Below are 22162 nucleotides of genomic sequence, written 5' to 3'. Positions count from 1 at the left end.
TGTCTTCTTGGAGCTTGGTTTCAGTTTGCCATGTTGGTTTGGCTTTTATTCTGTCCTTTGAAATTAGTTTTGTTGGTCTTGCAACATTGTGTTCTGTGCTTGAGTTGGTTAATGTCAGGTTTGAGGTTTGCAGTGCATTCTCTGGTTTGGCATTGCCTTGGATTCTTGGGTTGTACATAGGGTTGGAATCGCTGATTTAATATTTGGTAGGCTTGCAACCGTGTTCCTATTTGGTTTGGCTTGGAGGATTCTCTGGTTTGGATACTCATCTTCATTTTTGGTATTAGGCTTGCCACATTGTCCCATGCTTTGGCTGCGATTCCCTAGTTCGGATCAGTTCTTTGGGCCTGTTCGTTCTGGCTACTTTGAAAGGCCTTTGGCTAATGGTTGCTTTGTTTGTTCTTGTGTCTTTGACTATTCTTTGCCCAGGAGAAAGCATGGGATATTTTGCCCCATAGAAAACAACAGAGGATGGCTGGAGCACTCTGTTCGGGTGCTCATAGAATTTGGACCTTTTGGTCTGATTCACTTGAAACTTGGGGGTTATTTGATGGACAGGCACCAGCAACTCTGCTGCAATTTTGCTGTCATTTTCTTTAAATGTCATTAAATGTCATGTTCTTTAAATATCTGGATCTGAAAAATTGTTTTTGAGGGGCACATCCCTCATTACAACAAACAGCAGTTGATTCTAAACTAGAAAGCTTTTAATCTTGGCACAGCATACAAGAGGAAGTTATCCCGAGGACCTTCTGGATTATTCTTGTTGGAAAAACATAGCCTGTTTACCTACCCTTTACAAATTCTGCAGGCGATTTTTTTAATGGGTAATTCCTCTCCACTTTTCCCCCCATTGGCACCCAAAGTGTCTTATAACATTGTTCTCACTTCCTCCATTTTATCCCTGCAACAACAACTCTCTGAGGTAGGTGAGGCTGAGAGAGAATACGATTGGCCCAGGTCACCCAAGGAGCTTCCATGGTAGAGTGGGGATTCCAACTAGCATCTCCCTGATCCTAGTCTGGCGTAACCAACACACCACATTGACTCTTTAAATAACCATAGAGGTTTTGGTATTACTAGATAAAGGTAAAGGTTTCCCTTGCTCGAAAGCCAGTCGACTCTGACTCTAGGGATGCGGTGCTCATCTCCGTTTCCAAGCCGAAGAGACAGCACTGTCAAAAGACATTCTCCATGGTCATGTGGCCAGCATAACTAAACACCGAGGTGCACGGAACACTGTTACCTTCCCACTGAAGTGGTACCTATTTATCTACTTGCAATTTCTTGCTTTAGATAGCAGATTCTATTTCTTGGGAATACATCAGGGAAGGTTGGCTGTTTTGTGACTGCGATTTAAAACTAACCAGATCTTGGGTAGATGTGAGGATGGTTTGTTTGTTGGGAAAGGTGCTCTACATGAGAGATCTTTCAAGTACAAAAGAAATGCTGTGCAATTTCTCCCCCCCCAAAAAAAAAGAAAGTGCAAGAAGCTGCAACTCAAACCATGACAATCAGCATAAATATTGCAGAGCTCATGAAATCAGTGTTATGAGCAGAGAAACAAAAAGGGAAGGGAAGGTACTTAAATCAGTCATCTCCTCATGGTACAAGAGGATTAAAAGAATTAACTTGTTGAATGTAGCATAGCCTGTCAAAGCCAAGTAAGTTAGCACAGCTCATCAAAGTTATGTGGTTTCCCCCCCCTTTTAACTTTTAGCAAAACATGCCCAGTCATGCTAAATAATCCTGACTAATCTAATCTAATCTTGTACTACCCAATTATAGGTACAGAGTAACTTTTCACAGCCAAGTAACTATGAAGGCTTCAATCCAGAAAGCCATAAGAACAGATGAAAACTATACGTACATGCCTGTGCCCATGTACTGACAACAACTGTACTTTGTACAGTAGCTGATGGGCAAGCACATGCTTCAACGGGGAATGCCAGTCAAGGAAGGCAGTGTGTTCTGAATGCCTTACCAGAGTTCTAGGTGTGGTTTTTCTCATAAACAGTGGTGCAATTAGATAATTTTTGACTCTAGACTTAATCATCTTAGCCTCCACCCCCAAACATAACATTTTCTTCAAATGTGAAGGATCCTGCCTATTAGGGGGCCCTGATGTACCTGTGAACCTAGGCTCTGGAAGTCTGTCCCAAAGTACCATCTGAAAATGGAGAAAGGCATTGAGTATCTAGTATTGCAAATTCCTATGTGAAAATATATTTCTGCTCACCTATTCATTCAATGGAACGGTCGTTCATCATCACCCCAGCCACCAGATTCCCGCTGGTATTGGGGGGACCTTGGTTACATGGACATGACCCATATATCCTGTGGGATGAGGGGAATTCATCTCCCCTCGGTGTCATGAGCACTGATTGAATCCCAATTGGGGTCCGCAGCCCATAGTGGAGAACTCGAGGATTTGTTTGGCTCATGACGAGCTGCAATCCATACCCCCTGAGTACCGGGATTTAGCCAGGGTGTTTGAAGAAGAAGCTGCTTCAGTTCTCAGAAGCTAAGCAGGGTCAGCCCTGGCTAGTGTTTGGATGGGAGACCACCAAGGAATACCAGGGTCCTGACGCAGAGGTAGGCAACAGCAAACCACCTCTGAACATCTCTTGCCTCGAAAACCCTACTGGGTCACTGCCATAAGTCAGCTATGACTGGATGGCACTTTCCACCATCAAGGCAGAGCTGGTGAGGTCAGAGACTAGGGTTTTATATGGGCAAAGGATAGTGGACAGAGCCAGGTATTCCCCCATCCCAGCACCATGGCCCTGATCCAAATTGTTCCACTCTGTAGCTGTCATTAAATTAAACTGAAGACATCAAGAGATGCCAGGTCTTCATCACTGTTCCCGCATCTCATCTGGTTGGGTTCAAAGTCTGCCTGTCTCTGAGAGTGTTATGTACTTTTATGGCCACACAAGTGCTAGCAAGGCCATACGTTTGGACAGACCTTCAGGTCTAGAGACAATGGACCAGATAAATCCTAACATGGGCCAATGAGCTCACGCAGATCCTGGAAAGTACCTATAGTAGACCTAGGAGTGTAAATATAGCCTATCACAGTTGTGGGTGTGTGTTTGGGTGTGGTTAGCTATGGGGATATAAACTGGCCTTGGGCCAGACTATCCATCTCAATTTCTCCATGTAACCAATAAAGTATGAGCTGTTTTCATGCTACTCCGCATCAGTCTCAGTACATATGTATTAAAACAGAAGAGCAAATATTCTGTGCTGTTGGTTGGAAACCAAGTGTACTATTTGCCTGCCTCTGCCTCTTCCACTTAGACTGCACACCACTGGCTTGTCTGAAATTGATTTTCTTCTGTCTGGCTAGCAGTCATCTGCCTGTCATGGGACAGGGCAGAGCATTTCCCCAGCCCCAATCTGAAGTCGAGCCTGCTTGTATGCTAGCAAAAGGTTTGTGATGCTGTCTCTCCTGCAAGGGGCAGATGCTTTGCTTTATCTCCTCCCTCACTTGCAGTGCTGCCAATCAACACTCCTAAGCTGTGGAGTCTTGTGGGCAAAAATTCTACTTTGTGAGCTACTGGCATTAAAGTTGTGAGCGAGCCATTTGGCTGCTGCATAAATTAGTTTCCTTTGGAGCCATCCTTCTTGAGCTAAGCCAAAAATGTGTGAGCCGGAGGCTAGAAAACTGTGAGCTAGCTCACACTAACTCAGCTTAGAGGGAACACTGCTGCCAATCTGTGTCATTACACACAAGGGAAATGCAGCTCAACAGCATATGCCTCACTAGCACACTTGTGCCCAAGAGAAAAGAGAAGAGCAAACAAGCAGAATTCACCATGTTTATCTGAGATCAGACAGAAAGCTGTGCCCAAGCCAATGAGTCAGCAATGCTATCCGTGTAAACACTCTGGAAAGGTGGACCAACCAGCGCTATCTTCCTTGGTAGCGAGATCCATATGTAAATCTGCTGGGTAGTCAATATCCTGTCCATTACCTCTCTGCTAAGTCCCTCTGCCCTCCCTCTCTGCCACCCAGTCTTCTTGAATTTTAAACCAGGTACCAGAGTGTGCCACATGACGGAGTGAGCTCCCGTCTCTAGTTCCAGCTCCTGCCATCCTAGCAGTTCGAAAGCAAGAAATTGCAAGTAGATAAATAGGTACCACTTCAGTGGAAAGGTAACAGCGTTCCGTGCGCCTTGGTGTTTAGTCATTCTGGCCACATGACCACGGAAATGTCTTTGGACAGTGCAGGCTCTTTGGCTTTGAAACAGAGATGAACACTGCAACCCTAGAGCTGGACTTGACTGGCTTTCAAGCAAGGGAACAAAAGGAAACAACAACAAGGACCCAGCAACCCTAGAGAGTAGACCAAGACAAAAAAGTTGCCGTACAAGTTCAATATACTTATGCAAAGTATGGATAATTTGGTGGCTAATAGTGCAATGAAATGGTTGTCGATTAATTATTTCCCCAGGAATTTACTTATGCCAATTAAATATGTGAGAGTATTGTGGAGATTGCTATGTATACTTGCTTTCACAAAACCATGTCTGCATGCAAAGCAGGTGCTCCACTCCTGTCCTGAGCCACAGCCTCTCCCCAGAAACACGAAGCTGCTTTATACTGAATCAGACCTTTGGTCCATCAAGGACAGTACTGTCTACACAGGCTGGCAGTGGCTCTCCAGGGTCTCAGGCTGAGGTCTTTCACACCACCTACTGCCTGGTCCTTTTAACTGGAGATGCTGGGGACTGAACCTGTGACCTTCTGATCCTGTTTGACTTAAAAAGAAAGCTTTGTTACTGCAACTGCTGCTAAATATTTCCTTGGTACTGGCAATGTGCAAAGCAATGTACAGAGTATTGAAAGGACAAGATTTTCCCCGTAAAAGGCATAAAAACCATGATGGGGTTTCAGAAAGTAATTGTAAAAATGGCTGCACTAGGTATATGTTACAAAACATTCTGGTAAATCATTCTGGTAAATAGCTGGCACCCTTCCTACCCCAGCTGCTTTCTGTATCTGTTTTACCCTCTTCCCCCTGCCCATGAAGCGGCCAGCAGTCTGTAATGGTATAAATTAATATTCACCATCTTTTGTTTGATGTTTTTATGAATGATGTATGTTAAATAGTGGGTTCCATGAATGAGCAGACCCCAAGTCTAGTGATCAGCTCTACTTTATTTGTGATTTCAGCAAGAACAAGACTAAGAAGAAGAGTAGAGAAGAGATTGGATTTATACCCCGTCCTTTACTACCCAAAGGTGTCTCAGAGTGGCTTACGAACTCCTTTCCCTTCCCTTCCCCACAACAGACACCCTGTGAGGTAGGTGGGGCTGAGACAGCTCTTGACAGAAACTGCTCTTTTTCAAGAACAGCTCTTATCAGAACTACGGCTTGGCCAAGGTCATCCAGCCACGTGCAAGTGGAGGAGTGGGGAATCAAACCCAGTTCTCCCAGATTAGAGTCTGAGCCACTACACCAAACAACTCCAGGGCCAAAGCCCTGTTTAAATAGCATGCAATTGCCACACCCAAACACACCCCACTCCCAACGATAGGCTATTTACATAACATTACTACTTGATTGGTTACTTTTAGAGTCCTGGTGGGCTATTGTTCTTGGGCTCCAAGCTCAGCCAGTCTCAGGTAGAACAGTCCTGGAATGTTTCAGTCCCAATACATAACAATGTACATTGCTCAGAGCCCTGCACTGCAGGGATTGGGCAATTAACAAATTTAATAAATAAGTTAATAAATAAACTCATCATGGAGGAGATGGAAGCTACGGATGGATTTGTGAACTGTATAAACTTGATAGAAGAAGAATGTGCCATCAAGTTGCAACTGATTCATAGTGAGCCCTTCCACAAGGCGTTTCAGGCATGGGGTGTTTTGCCATTGCCTTCCTCTGTATAGCAATCTCAGTCTTCCTTGGTGGTCTCCCATCCATGTATTGACTATGGCCAACCCTGCTTAGCTCCCAAGCCTTGATGAGTTTGGGCTAAACTGGACTAATCAGGCTGCTAAATGTGATAGTGGGGGTCTAAGTGTTTGCAAGCTTATGGCCCTGGATGGACTGTGGTCCCACAATCCCAAATCTCCGCCTCTACTTCATATATCCTTCTGTTAACTGAACATGTGGTGTTCTTGTGCCATATTCTTTTGCTTCACATCAAATGTTCTCCTGGAGTATACATATCTTCAGTGGTTTTTGTTTAACCAGAAATCTGCATTATACATGATTGGATAATATGTAGTATAAATGACATAAATTGCATGTATAAATGCGGCATAAACTGTGTATAGGAAAGCATAATATACATAAACAAATCTACAAAACCCAAAGTGAAAGCAGAAAATCAAAACAATTAACAAAATTATACAGAATGTAAAAATGAAAGAAAATAAGGAACATTTGTTCTTCCCTAGGAGATATTAGAATGAGCAAGAGGGAAGTGACTCAATAAACTGGGAAAAGAAAGTTATACTAGCTACCAGTGCCACAAAACATACTAGACCAGACCTTTCTTCCTTCTTGTCAGTCATACTTTTCCCAGTGTGTACGGGCAACAGAACACTAAAGATGTAGTGGAGAGGTATTTGTTTATATTAGGAAGATGATAACTCCGGGGAGAAAATAGGGTAGGGAGGGAGCTTAATAGCCTCTGCAGTTGCCCCCCCCCCCCCCCCCAAGTGAAAAGGTGAACATTATTGAAATCCTGAGCCCTTGCTTTATTATTATAATGCACACTTCCTTTAAATAGTGGCTGGTCCAGTTGTTGAGATGCGGGAAAATTTTAATTCAATTAAACTGAGTACATTGCCAAAGATTACTATTTCTTCCTGCAACAAATACTGTAAGCGTGTTTTTTGGCTCCGATTTGGTCTGTGATGCTGACCTTTTTTCGAACCGTGAAATCAAAGCCTTATGTTTCCCTAAAGCTTCCGCCATGTGTTGGATCAAAATTATTCGGTGCATTTTCCCATTTGAATGGATGCAAGGCTTTGGTTTGTTAGCAAGTTCTTCACAGCAAGAAGCAATTGGGGAACTTTGCTGCATGGGTTCCAGTGATATCAAGATTCTTTACTGTCTGCTATCTCAAAGATGGAAGATTTTCAAGGTAGTCTCCCTAAGTCCAAAATAAACAAACAAGGTTCTAAGGAACCTTGTACAAGGAGGTTCAACTTGGCTTAAGAAATGACTTGGGCTGATTCACACATTACTCAATATTTCCCTGTCTTGAAACAGGCCCACTGGGGAAACCAACATGTTCCCTGAGATACTTATGGATTTCCTCCATGGGTCAATAGGGGTCCACAGGCCATTTTAGGTTGGGAAAATGGTGTAGAGAGGAAGCCAATGCATGCCATGTTCTCAGTCTGAATCAGGCACCAAGCATATGGGAATTGAGGAGAACCCACAACTGACGCCTTACTATTGCAGAGTGGGGAACCTATATCCAATCTGTGGATTCCATTGTTGTTGTTATTTTCATTTCTCAGCCTTTCTCACTGGGACCCAAAAGTCACTGCTGATCTATGGTACCCCATGGGTTTTCAAGGCAAGAGATGGACGGGGGGGGGGGTTGCCTTTGCCTGCCTCTGCGTCATGACCCTGGACTTCCTTGGTGGTCTCCCTTCCAAACACTGACCAGGGCTGACTCCACTTAGCTTCTGAGGTCTGACAAGATCAGGCTAGCTTAGACCATCCAAGTCAAGGTGTGGATTACAAGAATGATTAAAAAAAACCCTTTTCAGATTGCAAAACATGATAATGTGTGACAATCATTCCTAAAACAGATTGAAAAGAAGGTGTTGCCCTGCAAGTGCCTTGTGCTGCATTTATAATGCTATGGACTATGGCTGTGAGCTGAACTGTGTAATAAGTGTGCCAGGGACTGAGCTGTGTATTAGCCCGATGATGGTGCCAACTCCCGGACTGTAGTCACATGCCCAGCCGAGGGAAGCCTCGCCCTGAAGCAGTGTGCCAGTGTGCCAGCCAGACATAGGACCCACGGTGCTCCTCATCCTTGCATCCATACAGGAGGCAGATCAACCTCCTTGATGCCAGAAATACACAGCAGCCAGCAACCAGAAGCCATGCTTTACACCAGAAGCATGTTCCAAGCATCTTGCCAGACAGGTAAAGTATCACCCCGCTAATAATAATCCTTCTTATGCAAATGTCTCTATCCTTTCAACTCTATATTCTTAGTTCTGTATTGTGTGTGAGTGCTTGATTCTATGTTTGTATGTGTGATAATCCTTTAGTAAAAGAAATCACTGCTATTTAATATCTAATCTCAGCATCTATTTCTGGGATTTGGATAAGTGGGACTCCAGTATACACAGGTCTGATCCTATATTTAATGCCTATTGCCATTTAATATTCATATTCCCCACATTTATAAATCAAGGCAATTTGGCTAACAAAGGGAGAGAAACAGAAGGAGGAGGAGGAGATTGAATTTATACCCAGCCCTTCACTATCTGGAGGAGTCTCAGAGTGGCTTACAATCTCTTTTCCCTTCCCCTCCCCACAAAGACATCTAAGGAAATATTAGATGAAGTGTGGTAAAGAAACTGCAGGACTGGTGAGCAACTGATGCTTTGGCCAAGGAAAAAAATAAAATGTTCGTATGATGGTTCCTTGTCAACTGATGGACCAAGGGGAAAATAATTCTGAATGAAAGTTCTATTGAAAATAGCGGTTTCCCCCAGGAAATGTCAGTTCAGACAGACTGCCTTCTACATCTGTGAAACATTTGGTGAGACGTCTTTGACCTGCCTAACTACCATCCAATAGGAAATTGCACATTTCTGTTTGAAAGAGGTTGGCTTTCATTGTAGAGAAATATATCATCGGAGTTCAAATGTGCTAATCCAAAAATATTTGACACACCCTTTTCAGAGGAGAAGAATTTCTTCCAAACCCTGCTTTCAAGCTGCCAAGCTTGAGGCTGCATATTTGGGCTCTGAACATTTATGCTTATGTAAAAGGCAACAGGTTGACTTATATTCAGTTTTATCATATTGGAACAGAGAGATGAAAAGCCTTAGGAAAAAAAATGTGAAAAACAACTTGGCTTGCTTGTCCGGCTATGTGCAGCTGTTGCTAGATAGAGAGAGAAAAATGTTAGAAACATGCCAGTAAGGGTGGGAAAGGTGGAGGGGAAGTTATGAAGAAGGGTCAGGGAGATTCTATTTGTACAGAACAATTTTTTTCCAGCTCACCTGAGAAAACCTGCTGAGCCAGTTTTAGAGCTGATTTTTAATGGATTTACATTGCTATTTCCCTGGCTTCATGAGGGCATTATATTGATCACCAGTAACTCCAGCAGTCCTGTAAAAATAGTTGTATTTAGTTCTCTGAACAATCATTTTTTTTGAAATGTATCCAGATTTAAATGAGACAATGGTTTGGATGTTTAGAACAATGTGGTGGTTCTAGGCTTGCCAAGTCCCCCCGGGGGCGGGGAAACCCCCGCCCCAGAGGCCCGTTCCCTGCTGCGGCGGAACGGGCCCGGGGGAACCCCACCCCCAAAGCACCCGACGTGCACGTCATCCAGAAGTGACGCGACCATGCCGGGCATGCTGGGGGCGGGGCCACGGTCATCCGAGGGAAAACTCTATGGTTTTCCCTCAGATGGTCGTGGACCCACCCCCAGCTTGCCCAGCGTGGTCGCATCACTTCCAGGTGATGTGGTCGCGTCGCACACGTGCTCCAAGAAGAAGCCGGGAGTCCCCCGCTCCGACAGCAGGTAAGACTTGGCAACCCTAGGTGGTTTGGGAGTGCCAAGGTAGTAGAATGGACAACACCACTTCAGACTGAAGGTGAGAACATATATTTTTTCAAAGCTTACCTACATTAAGAGCCCGTTTGGTGTAGTGGTTAAGAGCACAGACTCTAATCTGGGAGAACCGGGCTTGTCTCACTAACCTGTTAATGTTCTTTGAGGGGGTGAACAAACATGTGGACAAGGGGGATCCAATAGATATTGTTTACCTTGACTTCCAGAAAGCTTTTGATAAAGTTCCTCATCAAAGGCTCCTAAGTAAGCTCAAAAATCATGGGATAAAAGGACAAGTCCTTTTATGGATCAAAAACTGGCTAATTAATAGAAAACAGAGAGTGAGTATAAATGGGCAGTTCTCCCAGTGGAGGGGTGTAAGCAGTGGGGTACCACAGGGATCAGTACTTGGTCCACTGCTTTTTAACTTGTTCATTAATGATTTGGAGTTGGGAGTAAGCAGTGAAGTGGCTAAATTTGCGGATGATACGAAGTTGTTCAGGGTGGTGAAAACCAGTGAGGATTGTGAGGCACTCCAAAGGGATCTGTCAAAGTTGGGCGAGTGGGCGTCAACATGGCAAATGGGGTTCAATGTGGCCAAGTGCAAGGTGATGCACATTGGAGCCAAAAATCCTAAATATAAATACACGTTGATGGGGTCTGAACTGGCAGAGACTGATCAAGAGAGAGATCTTGGAGTTGTAGTAGATAACTCACTGAAAATGTCGAGACAGTGTGTGACTGCAATAAAGAAGGCCAATGCTATGCTGGGGATTATTAGGAAGGGTATTGTAAACAGATCAGCCAATATCATAATGCCCTTATATAAATCAATGGTGCGACCTCATTTGTAATACTGTGTGCAGTTCTGGTCACCACACCTTAAAAAGGATATTATAGCTTTGGAAAAAGTGCAGAAAAGGGCAACGCAAATGATAAAAGGGTTGGAACACTTTCTCTTTGAGGAAAGGTTAAGGCGCTTAGGGCTCTTTAGCTTGGAGAAACGACGACTGAGGGGTGACATGATTGAGGTTTATAAGATTATGCATGGGAAAGAGCAGGTAGAGAAAGAGGTACTTTCCCCCCTTTCTCACAATATAAGAACTCGTGGGCACTCCATGAAATTGCTGAGCGGTCGGGTTAGAACGGATAAAAGGAAGTACTTCTTCACCCAAAGAGTGATTAACACTTGGAATTCACTGCCACAGGAAGTGGTGGTGGCTACAAGCGTGGACGGCTTCAAAAGGGAATTAGATAAGCATATGAAGCAGAGGTCCATCAGTGGCTATTAGCCACAAGGTATAGATAGGGACTCTGGGGCAAGTGATGCTCTGTCATCTTGGTGCTTGGGGGGGTCAACAGTGAGATGGCTTCTGGTGTCTTGGCCCCACTGGTGGACCTCCTGATGGCACTGGTATTTCTGGCCACTGTGTGATACAGAGTGTTGGACTGGATGGGCCTTTGGCCTGATCCAACATTGGCATCTCTTATGTTCTTATGTTCTTAAAAATCCAATCTCGTCCACCTCCACCACCACTACTATCACTACAACTACAACTATAGAAAAATATGAATATTTAATTGCAGTGGTACCTAAAGTTTCATTTAATGTTGGCATTAGAAAAAAACTGTCTTCAATTCTAGTATTGTTGGCACCTGACACCAATAGATTGGCTAAAATCTTGGGAGTCTCTGATCAGTGTTGGAAGTGATGTAAAATAAGAGGAGCCTGGATGCATAAGGGGGTAGAAGTTTAAGATTCAGGAAGATGGTGCATAAAGAGACTGAATCCGTGACAGAGTAGCTTTTGAGTAACAGCCTGATGTATTAGGAGACATGTCAGAAAGCAGTAAAAAGGACCATATTGCTCTCTTGAAGGCCATCATTATTGCAGCAAGTATGTCATTGGGACAAATCTGGAAGCAATCAATACTTCCAGACAAAAAGGGTTGGCTAGACAGGGTGTGGCATATAGCTTATGGTTAAGATCACAACATTACTTACTGTCAAGGGGACGTTGGACAGATGATACATTAATTTTTTTTAAAGTCTCCATTCATTATATTTTGGAACTGGTACGGTTCATCGGATTCAGTTAAGGAGGAAGTGGTAAAATGTATTTAATCAGTAATGAGTCCCTGTAGAAGGATAGTTGTGTATGAAGTGCATGCGGTAGGAATTTATAAAATGCACCCCCAAGTAAATATTAAAAAGGTGTTATTTGGTAAGTATAGCAGCCCTAATAGCCCAGACCAGAGGTCATTGCGGGGGGGGGGATCGCGGGGGATCGCAGTTCCCCCGGGTGAGGTACGGGGGGCAGGGCACATGACGAAGCCCTGCCCCCTGCTTCCGGCCGCCCCGCTTCCGGCCCTCATTCAGCCAGGAGGAGGCAGGAGAAGAGGGAGGGTAAGTTGCTTCCTCCCTGCCTCTCCCCACCCCTGCCTGCCTGGGGCCAGGGAGGGCCTTCGCGGGGCTTCCTTGCACTCCCGCCGGCCTTGCAGGTCCACCGCCGGACCCCTCATGGGGCTCGGCAGTGGAGCTGCAAGGCCGGCGGACCATTGGGGGCGGGGTGTGTGGCCTTATGACACACTTCTGGTGATGTCACAGGGTGTGGCCTTATGACACACTTCCGGTGATGTCACGGGGTGTGGCCTTATGACACACTTCTGGTGATGTCAGGGGTGTGGCATATGCTAATGAGTTATGCTAATGAGTTCCCCTAGCTCTTTTTTTACAAAATGACCCCTGGCCCAGACTAATCTGACCTTGTTGGAACATGGAAGCTAAGCAGGGCCAGTATTCGCATGGGAGACCACCAGGGAAGACAGGGGTTGCTATGCAAAGGAAGGCAATGTCAAATCAGCTCTGCTCAGGTCTTGCCTTCAGAACCCCGTGAGATGAGACTTCATGGGGTTGCCAGGAGTCAGCTGTGACTTGATGGCACACTTTACCTTTCATTTGGTATGTACATATTTTTGGTTTTTACATTTTAAAATATTTTAAAAGTGGAAAACTAGTACAGCCTGCAAAGCTAAACTTGAACTTTTATTCCCGAGGTGCTTCCTTTTTTTATTTGCAGGCGGCTTTTGAATGAAGGATGGATTAAAACAGAACTTCCTTACCTGCAGACTGAAGTGGCACATCCCATTTTGCCATTGCAGAATTCTGTTGCTTCATTGTGCTGAAAACGGAAACCCGAATTCTGTTATAAAAACATAATAGGACATGACTGCTTAAGTATTGCATACCTCTGGAAATCTGCCCTTCTGTCATTGATCATGCAGTGTAAAAACACAACCTGCTAGTATTTCCCACGGGATAACTTCCAATCTTTCCCAAAGCACACACTATACATGCAAGCAATAAATCAAGAATCCAGGATTGTCTCATGGCTTACTCTGATAAATCACCTCAGAGGAACACAAAACTTAGCAACAAAAACTCTTGAATTTACTGCTGAAGGAGAGGACTTTTTACTTAAGTCCAGCTGAATAAGGATGGGCACGAACCGGCTCACAAAGTAAAGTTCGTCATGAATTTGGGCTGGATCATGGTTTGTGAAGCCATATTTGTGGAAGGGCACCCAGCAAGAATATTCCACAAACTTTGATGCTGTTAGTGGTGGTTTGTGTGAGGTTGTGAAAGATTACATTTCCAGATAGACTGTCTCCACTCAATTACAATGTTTACAAAACTCCAAGGCAATGGGGGGTGGAGTTCTTCAGCTTTGGAAACACCAATAGGAGCCCTCCAAAGCTTAATAGGCACTGCTGGCTGCCAGTAACAGAGGTCCCATTCTGCTCTATAGGATCAGAATGCTATATATATGCTCAGCTCAGCTCCACACTCTCTCCTCTGTTGGCTGTTGGTGGTTACAGAGGCAGGGACTTCTTAAAACCAGACTAGTAGAGCACATTCTCTCCTGATTGTGAACTCCTCTCCAATGCTGGGGTTTAGGGGTGTTAGGTGGACTCAGGGCTCTGAGCCACCCCTTCTCTCAGCTCACACCAAGCAGATGAGCTTAGCTAATGGGTTTTTCGGCTGAGGACCCACATTTTGATTCTGATTTCTCTCCCCTGCTGGGGCTTGGGGGTCTTAGGTGAACTCAGGGTCTGAGCCAACCTGTCTCGCACTGACCAGAGGGACTTAGCTACTGAGTGCCTCAGCTGAGGATCCACAATTTATACCTCCCCACTCCTCCTGATTGTGAACCACTCTGGGACATGAGGGTGAAAGTGGGTGCAAAGGGTGCTTGTTGTGGTGGGAAGACATCCCCCACACTCCTGTACCACAGGCCCCCATCCCAGGGGACTAAACCCATCCTGTCAGCCCATTGGAGCCCACCCCAGCATGGCATCACCAGGGGTCCCAGAGCTTCCTTTCCCTGATCTGTTTCTGGGGTTCCCCAAAGAGGCAAAAGAGAAGTTAGCACTGCCCAGGGACCAGAGGTGTTAACACTCTTTGTAAAGGAACATAAGAACATAAGAGACGCCAATGTTGGATCAGGCCAAAGGCCCATCCAGTCCAACACTCTGTGTCACACAGTGGCCAGAAATACCAGTGCCATCAGGAGGTCCAGCAGTGGGGCCAGGACATTAGAAACCCTCCCACTGTTGACCCCCCCAAGCACCAAGAAGACAGAGCATCACTTGCCCCAGAGCCCCTAGCTATACCTTGTGGCTAATAGCCACTGATGGACCTCTGCTCCATATGCTTATCTAATTCCCTTTTGAAGCCGTCCATGCTTGTAGCACCCACCACTTCCTGTGGCAGTGAATTCCATGTGTTAATCACTCTTTGGGTGAAGAAGTACTTCCTTTTATCCGTTCTAACCCGACCGCTCTGCAGTTTCATGGAGTGCCCACGAGTTCTTGTATTGTGAGAAAGGGAGAAAAGTACCTCTTTCTTTACCTGCTCTTTCCCATGCATAATCTTATAAACCTCGATCATGTCACCCCTCAGTCGTCTTTTCTCCAAGCTAAAGAGCCCTAAGCGCTTTAACCTTTCCTCATAGGGAAAGTGTTCCAACCCTTTTATCATTCGAGTTGCCCTTTTCTGCACTTTTTCCAAAGCTATAATATCCTTTTTAAGGTGTGGTGCCCAGAACTGCACACAGTATTCCAAATGAGGTCTCACCATTGATTTATATAGGGGCATTATTATATTGGCTGATCTGTTTTCAATACCCTTCCTAATAATCCCCAGCATAGCATTGGCCTTCTTTATTGCAGTCACACACTGTCTCGACATTTTCAGTGAGTTATCCACTACAACTCCAAGATCTCTCTCTTGCTCAGTCTCTGCCAGTTCAGACCCCATCAATGTGTATTTATATTTAGGATTTTTGGCTCCAATGTGCATCACCTTGCACTTGGCCACATTGAACCCCATTTGCCATGTTGACGCCCACTCGCCCATCCTTGACAGATCCCCTTGGAGTGCCTCACAATCCTCACTGGTTTTCACCACCCTGAACAACTTTGTATCATCCGCAAATTTAGCCACTTCACTGCTTACTCCCATCTCCAAATCATTAATGAACAAGTTAAAAAGCAGTGGACCAAGTACTGATCCCTGCGGTACCCCACTGCTTACCACCCTCCACTGAGAAAATTGCCCACCTACACTCACTCTCTGTTTTCTATGAACTAGCCAGTTTTTGATCCATAAAAGGACTTGTCCTTCTATCCCATGATTTTTGAGCTTACTTAGGAGCCTTTGATGAGGAACTTTATCAAAAGCTTTCTGGAAGTCAAGGTAAATAATATCTATTGGATCCCCCTTGTCCACATGTTTGTTCACCCCCTCAAAGAACACTAACAGGTTAGTGAGACAAGATCTTCCCTTACAGAAACCGTGCTGAGTCTGCCTCAATAGGTTTTGTTCATCTATGTGCCTACTAATTCTTTCCTTAATAATGGTTTCCACCAATTTACCCGGTATCGACGTCAGACTGACTGGCCTGTAATTTCCCGGATCTCCTCTGGAACCCTTTTTAAAGATGGGAGTGACATTAGCTACCTTCCAATCCTCAGGAATGGAGGCAGATTTTAAGGAAAGATTACATATCTTTGTCAGGAGATCTACAAGTTCACATTTGAGTTCTTTCAGAACTCTCGGATGTATGCCATCTGGGCCTGGTGATTTTTCAGTTTTTAAGTTGTCTATCAGTTTTAGGACCTCCTCTCTCATCACCTCAATCTGACTCAGGTCTTCCAACACCCCCAATAAAAACCTCCCCTCAGGGGGATGGAAAAAAAGAAAGAAAGACGAGAGATGGAAAAGAGAGAAGGAAGTCTGCAGCACACTGGCAGAGGGACTCTCGGGGGGACATTCACCCTGTCCCCTGCCTGTCTGAGGCCCCTCACTCCCTCTCCCTTTTTGGAACCTGACGCTCCGAGGGCCGTCTCCCCTACCAGAGTAGGGGAGACCTCACAGGGTAAGAGCCAGGCCTCCTTATGTCCCCCTGCTTGTCCCCCCGTTCCCCTTCTCTCTGGGTGATCCAGCCTGCAGGTTGCGCTCTTGGAGCTTGGGTGAGAGGATGGCCGCCTCTGCCGGGTGCGGGTAGGCTCCCTTACCCAACACCTATTTCATGAAACCTCATAACACAACACTTACCTATTGGGACAACATCCACCTCAGCAAACATCTACCTTAAGAAACATCTGCCTGTAGAAGCAAGCCGCCATTTGCTTTTTGTACAATTCACAAAAGGTGATCTCTTATCTGTACTATGTGTTCTGTGTCAGGCTCACCCTTGGGCTCTGGTGCGGCGCCCCCAGTGGCCGTGGCGTCAGTGTTCGCGACCTGACTCTGGTAGGGGAGACGGCCCTCGGAGCGTCAGGTTCCAAAAAGGGAGAGGGAGTGAGGGGCCTCAGACAGGCAGGGGACAGGGTGAATGTCACCCCGAGAGTCCCTCTGCCAGTATGCTGCAGACTTCCTTCTCTCTTTTCCATCTCTCGTCTTTCTTTCTTTTTTTCCATCCCCCTGAGGGGAGGTTTTTATTGGGGTTTTTTTCAGACTACAAAACTACAACAGAAAATATAGGCAAGGGAACTACATCTAGGGAATAAGGAAGAAAGACCCAGAAGTAACTAAAAACCCAAGTGTAGGAGATCATACATCAGCTTAACACCATGCTATTTTAAAAAAGCTACTAATAATACAATGAACTTAGTCGGTTGTGCTAGATTAATTATTGTTTAACCATCCCTTTAACTGTTTAAAGAAATTCCCAGAGCATCCCCAAGTTATTTCAACATTTTTTCAGGCACAAATCAGAGTCCTTCAGCCCTTATTTATTCTTATCTTTTCTAATCCTCAACTTATAAGGGCTTTTGGGGGCAGCCGCCCCCTTTTCAGAGTGGGAGTCCGAAGACCGAAGACCCCGAGCCCAACTTGCCATCAGATTTGCTTTCTTTTCCCACCTATTTGCCCTCTTCTGGTTCCCCAAGCTGTGTCCCCAGAAATTCACGTGCTTTAAACACAGAGTCAATATTTTCTTTTTTATCATTAATCTTGAAAATGACGCCTTCTGGGGTTAACCACCTGTAACATGCCATTTGTTTGTAAGAAAAGGATTAATTCTTTATAGTTCTTTCTCTTCTGTCTTATATCAAATGGAATATCTTTTAAAATCCTGATATTATTGCCCCCAATTTTCAAGGGTGTTCCTGAATTTGCTTTCAAAATAGCATCTCTCACATGTCTCTTTGAGAATCTGACCACTATTTCCCCAGGCAGACTATTTTTCTTGATGTACAATGAACAGGACCTGTAGACCACATCCATCTTGCTGCAAAGGTATTCCACTGTTAAAGCTGTCATTGGGGCTATTGCTTCATTCAGCCGTTGCTTCAGATTCTCTCCTTCAATTTCCGGGACCCTTTGAAACCGTAGGATCAAATTTGCTTTATCCATTTGTAGCTGTAAAAGCTTTGACTCTTCTGTAGCTTGCTTCATTTCCAGCTTTTGTACCTTTTTCTTAACTTTTTTAGTAGTGACATCCATTTCTTTCACCTTCTCTCCCATTTGCTCTGTTGCTTTTAAGGATTGAGTCAGTTGCATCTGCTGCGCTACCACACTCTGCCCAATTACTGACAGTTGTTGTTTAATGCCAGTGATCCCATCCAGCAGGGGGCACAGGGAATCAGCCAAGAGTTTTGAGAGCTCAGTGACCTCATCTGTTTGAGGACTGGCTCCTAGTTTCGATTTCAACAGCTTCTCTTTCTCCGGTTTCTTCCCCGCCATCTTTTTGGATTTGTTTTCTTTTCCAAAAAGTTCTAACGTCTCTGATATTTGCCCAAACACTTTTCTGCGCTCTGGTAAGTCTCTTAAAACAGTTTTAGTCGCTTATTTTTTCACTCGCCCCTCTTTCCTTCTGTGTTTTGTCTATGCGTTTGGGAGGGATCCCTCCCCCGCTCACTTTCCCGTCGCTCTTGGGGGGGCGGAAGCTTCTTTTTATATCTTCATGCTCACTTCAACCCGACTCACAGTTCGTTATTGGCCATTCTGCCTCGCTCGTCATCATTTATTTTGCCCGATCTCCAACGCTTGTCCCAGTCAGCAGCACTCGTACCATGTGGTCACTCAGCGGCAGGACCTTCAGGGCAGAGGGGCGCCTCAATTCTCTGGCTTTCAGACATCAAACAGGTCGCCCCTCAAAAGCCCCCTGGCTGGGAGCCTTTTACCAAGGCTCCAGGGGGGTCACGACCCATCGGACCCCCTCCCACACGCTGGTGTGCGGGACATCTGGGAGATGTGTCTGCCTGCGTGTTGCCATAAACCGGAAGCTCCGTCTCTCATATTTCTGTCACCACCCCACTCCATTCCACAGCGCACTCCTCCTCCCCGCCCCCTTCTCCACCCTGCCTTTTATCTCCCCGCCCCACTCCCAGGACCGCCCATCCGCCCTCCAACTTGGGCCACACCCTCCTTTATCCACCTGGACACCAGTGGGGCATCTCAGGGGCGAGTCCTGATGTGCCGCCAGCAGCTCTGATGGCCTCTGAGCCGTGCCGCCGCCGATCTGTGACTGTTCCTGCTGCTTCACGCCTGCTCTTGGCTTGTCAGAGAAGCTGCCGCCGCCGCCGCCCTCCTCCTCCACAGCACTGTCCTGCGGGCCCAGGTCCTTCCTCCGGGCCCGGCCAACGCAGCCTGATGGGGGAGGGGACCCCGCTCCCTGCTCCCTCCCCGGACCGTTGATGTTCGCCCCATCTGGTGAGTTGTCCCTACGGGGCCTTGCAGGGTCTGTCGGGGTCCCCGGCGCCCGATCTGCGCATCCCGCAACCTCCGGGGTGGGACATTCTGGTAATAGTGAACAAACAGAAATTTCACTTAGGGATGGGCTGTGACCAGAGGATCTATGTGTTTGGGCCTGAGGGGACCTGGGAGTGTTGTGGGCATGCCTCACTGGGTTCCAGTGCTTGCCAGGGGTGCCTGCCAAACTGTCCTGGGGTTATGTTGGGGAGCCCTTTTGGAACTCTGGGGATGTGTGTCTTTCTGTTGTTCTGAATCTGCCTTTGGAGTCTCTGAGGGTGGCCTGGCTGCCTCAACATGTGTTTCTATTCATTTGCACAGTAGAATAATTCACCATGCTTGATGAGTGTGCTCTGGATCTGTGTGTTTCAGCTCGTGGGGTGTGTGTGAGACAGAGAGAGTTGTGGGCATACTTCCCTTGCTTGTCTGGTGGGCTTACTTTGAGGAGCCCCTGTCAGAAGCATTGGCATGTCTGCCTTTCTGTCATTCCAAATCTGCCTGACCTTTTCCTCTGCAGAGTAGAAGAATTTGCCATGGTGTTTCGGCCAGGGATGGAGGGGCTATAAGAGTTATGTGCATGCTTCCCCTACTTGTCTGGTGGGCCTTGTATTGCCTGCCAAGTTATCATGGGGTTACTTTGGGGAGTCCCTGTTGGAAGTCATATATGCCTTTCGGTCCTTCAGAACCTGCCTTTGGAGACTTGGGCGGGGGCTATGAGTGTAGGGGGGGAATGTGTGTCTTGCTTCCAGTGTCTGGCTGGGGAAAGGTCTGCCCAGGTGAAGTTCCCCTGTGATTTTGGTATTTCTGGCTTGTTCCTGAGTGGTTCCATAGACTCCTGTAACTCCAGCTGTCTTTTCCAGAGAGAGCACTGGAGTGACCTTTTCAGGGGGTCCATAACCGGGACCCCAGAAATGTAATCTGTCCCCAGCTTGGAGAGACTGTAGAGGAGTGGGTGGTAGGGTGAGGTTCCCTGTGCATGGGACCCATTCTATACACTTTTGAATGTGTGGCTGACATTTCTTCCCAAAGCACTTTCCTGGCTTGACCTTAGTCCTGTTGGGTTTGCAGTGCCATAGTGGCACTGGTTCTGCTGGGCTCATAAAAATGCCCCCACCTTCAGTTTCTACTGCAGAGATTCTGTTCTGCTGGGTTTCTTTTGCCCTTGTTGCTGTTCCCCCCCTTCATTGGAAACAATGGAGGATGGGGGCACCTTCTTTGAGGGGTCATAACTCGGACCCTGTAAATTGAATACTCACCAAACTTGGAGGGCAGGTAGAGGAGCATCAGCCAGAGATCTGCTGTGAGCTTGGTGCCTCTAGGTTGTTCAGGGTTTGTTCTATGCATTCCTGAACTTGCAGAACCTGCACCTGCAATTTCCCCAGAAACATTTTCCTGGGGTCATCATCTGTGGGGGGGGCATAACTTGGACCCCATAGATTCAGTTGTAACTACTCTTGGAGGGCAAGTAGAGGAGAGTCATCTGGAGACCCCTTGTGAATTTTTTGGCTTTCAAATATCAGGTGGCCATTCTACCACATCATGAACTTCATGAACCAAAACAAGATGGTCCGTGGTTCATGAACCAGGCATGCAACGAACCGCGAACTGAACAATGTTTTCCCTGTTCATGCCCATCTTTAGAGCTGACTTTCTAGAGGGGGTTTCCACACTATAGGCAGGAGCACTCCAGAAGTTCCACAGAAACAGTCTTTTCTTGCAATACACAGCCGTAGAAGAGTGAAGAGTATGTTGACTTCAGTGCTCTAATTCAACAAAGAGTAATGAAAACCCTCCAGCTATTAAACATACATCGTGAAATGCTCTCTAGAATCCTCCAGAACATTCAGTAGTTCCATGGCAGAGTACAAGGATTCCTTGACAGAACAGAGAACATGGTCCCCTAATAGCATAAAATTATTCTACACAATAGTACTACAGATAGCATAAATATTCAGCAGCCATATGGAGTCAGAGATGAGGTTGCAGGTCAAGGTAGGCTAGGGATGCCAGGTCACTGGCAGGGGATGAGGGGGTAGGGTTGCCAGCTCCAGGTTGGGAAACTCCTGGAGATTTGAGGATGGAGCCTGGGGAGGCTAGGGACCTCATTGGGGTACTATGTCATACAGTCCACCCTCCAAAGCATCCATGTTCTCCAGGAGAACTGATCTCTTTAGTCTGGAGATGAGCTGTAATTCCAGGGGATCGCCAGGAGACTGGCATCTCTAAAGCAGGTGCAAGGTCCAGGTTGAACACAATAATAAAGGAGGGGACTAGGCAGAAAGAAATAAAGGAAGGAAGGAGGAATGCTTGCAGCAGCCAAATCACATTATCTTTTGTGAGCACACACATTCTGGCTGGGCAAGGGAGGTATGCTAATCTGAATTATTCTTAAAGGCGATGCCTGAATCATGTGTTTTTATTTTCCATTTACTTTATTAAGACTCTCCCCCACAAAAAAAACTTCTACAATGTAACTTGAAATCCATGTGATATGACTGAAAGCCATAATCCAAAACTTTCAGAATGGGGTGAGGGAGAAATTCTCTTCATAAAACTCCCAAACGGTAGTGCTAGGTGGATGAGCTGCCACTTCATTACTTAAAATGTAGGACTGCTCCTTGTGCTCAGGGTACATTCATCTGACTGGAATAGAGAACAAGGCCAAGAATAAAAGAAGAAATGAGGAATCTGATTATCTTGGGCCAATGCTGTATAGGCTTTTTTCCATTTCTCTGCTGTCAGCTTTTCTTCTCCCACCCCCGTCACTCCTCCATCCCACACATGAAGTAAAGTATCCAGCTAGCAGAGGCATCCTGATGAGTTTCGCCACCTCACTGATTTCTTAACAATGTATTTTGTGAGGAGAACTGAGCTGAATATCAAATCCGCTTGGTACGGAATTTCCTCCTGCTATCTGTTTCAGATGATCATATGAATCATGAATGCCTGCCTCCACATCACCTCAGGATCATACTAAGAATACTAAGAATAGCTACTGTTTCCTCCTATGGTATTTGTTGCTGTCTAATACAGTACCGCATCAGTGGGAAGGTAACAACGTTCCCTGCACCTCGGTGTTTAGTCCTGCCAGCCACATGACCACAGAAAAGTATTTTGACAGTGCTGG

Source organism: Gekko japonicus, unplaced genomic scaffold (assembly GCF_001447785.1).
Source record: "Gekko japonicus isolate JY-2015 unplaced genomic scaffold, Gekko_japonicus_V1.1 scaffold307, whole genome shotgun sequence".
Lineage (NCBI taxonomy): Eukaryota > Metazoa > Chordata > Lepidosauria > Squamata > Gekkonidae > Gekko > Gekko japonicus.
Note: the sequence above shows the minus strand (reverse complement) of the source record.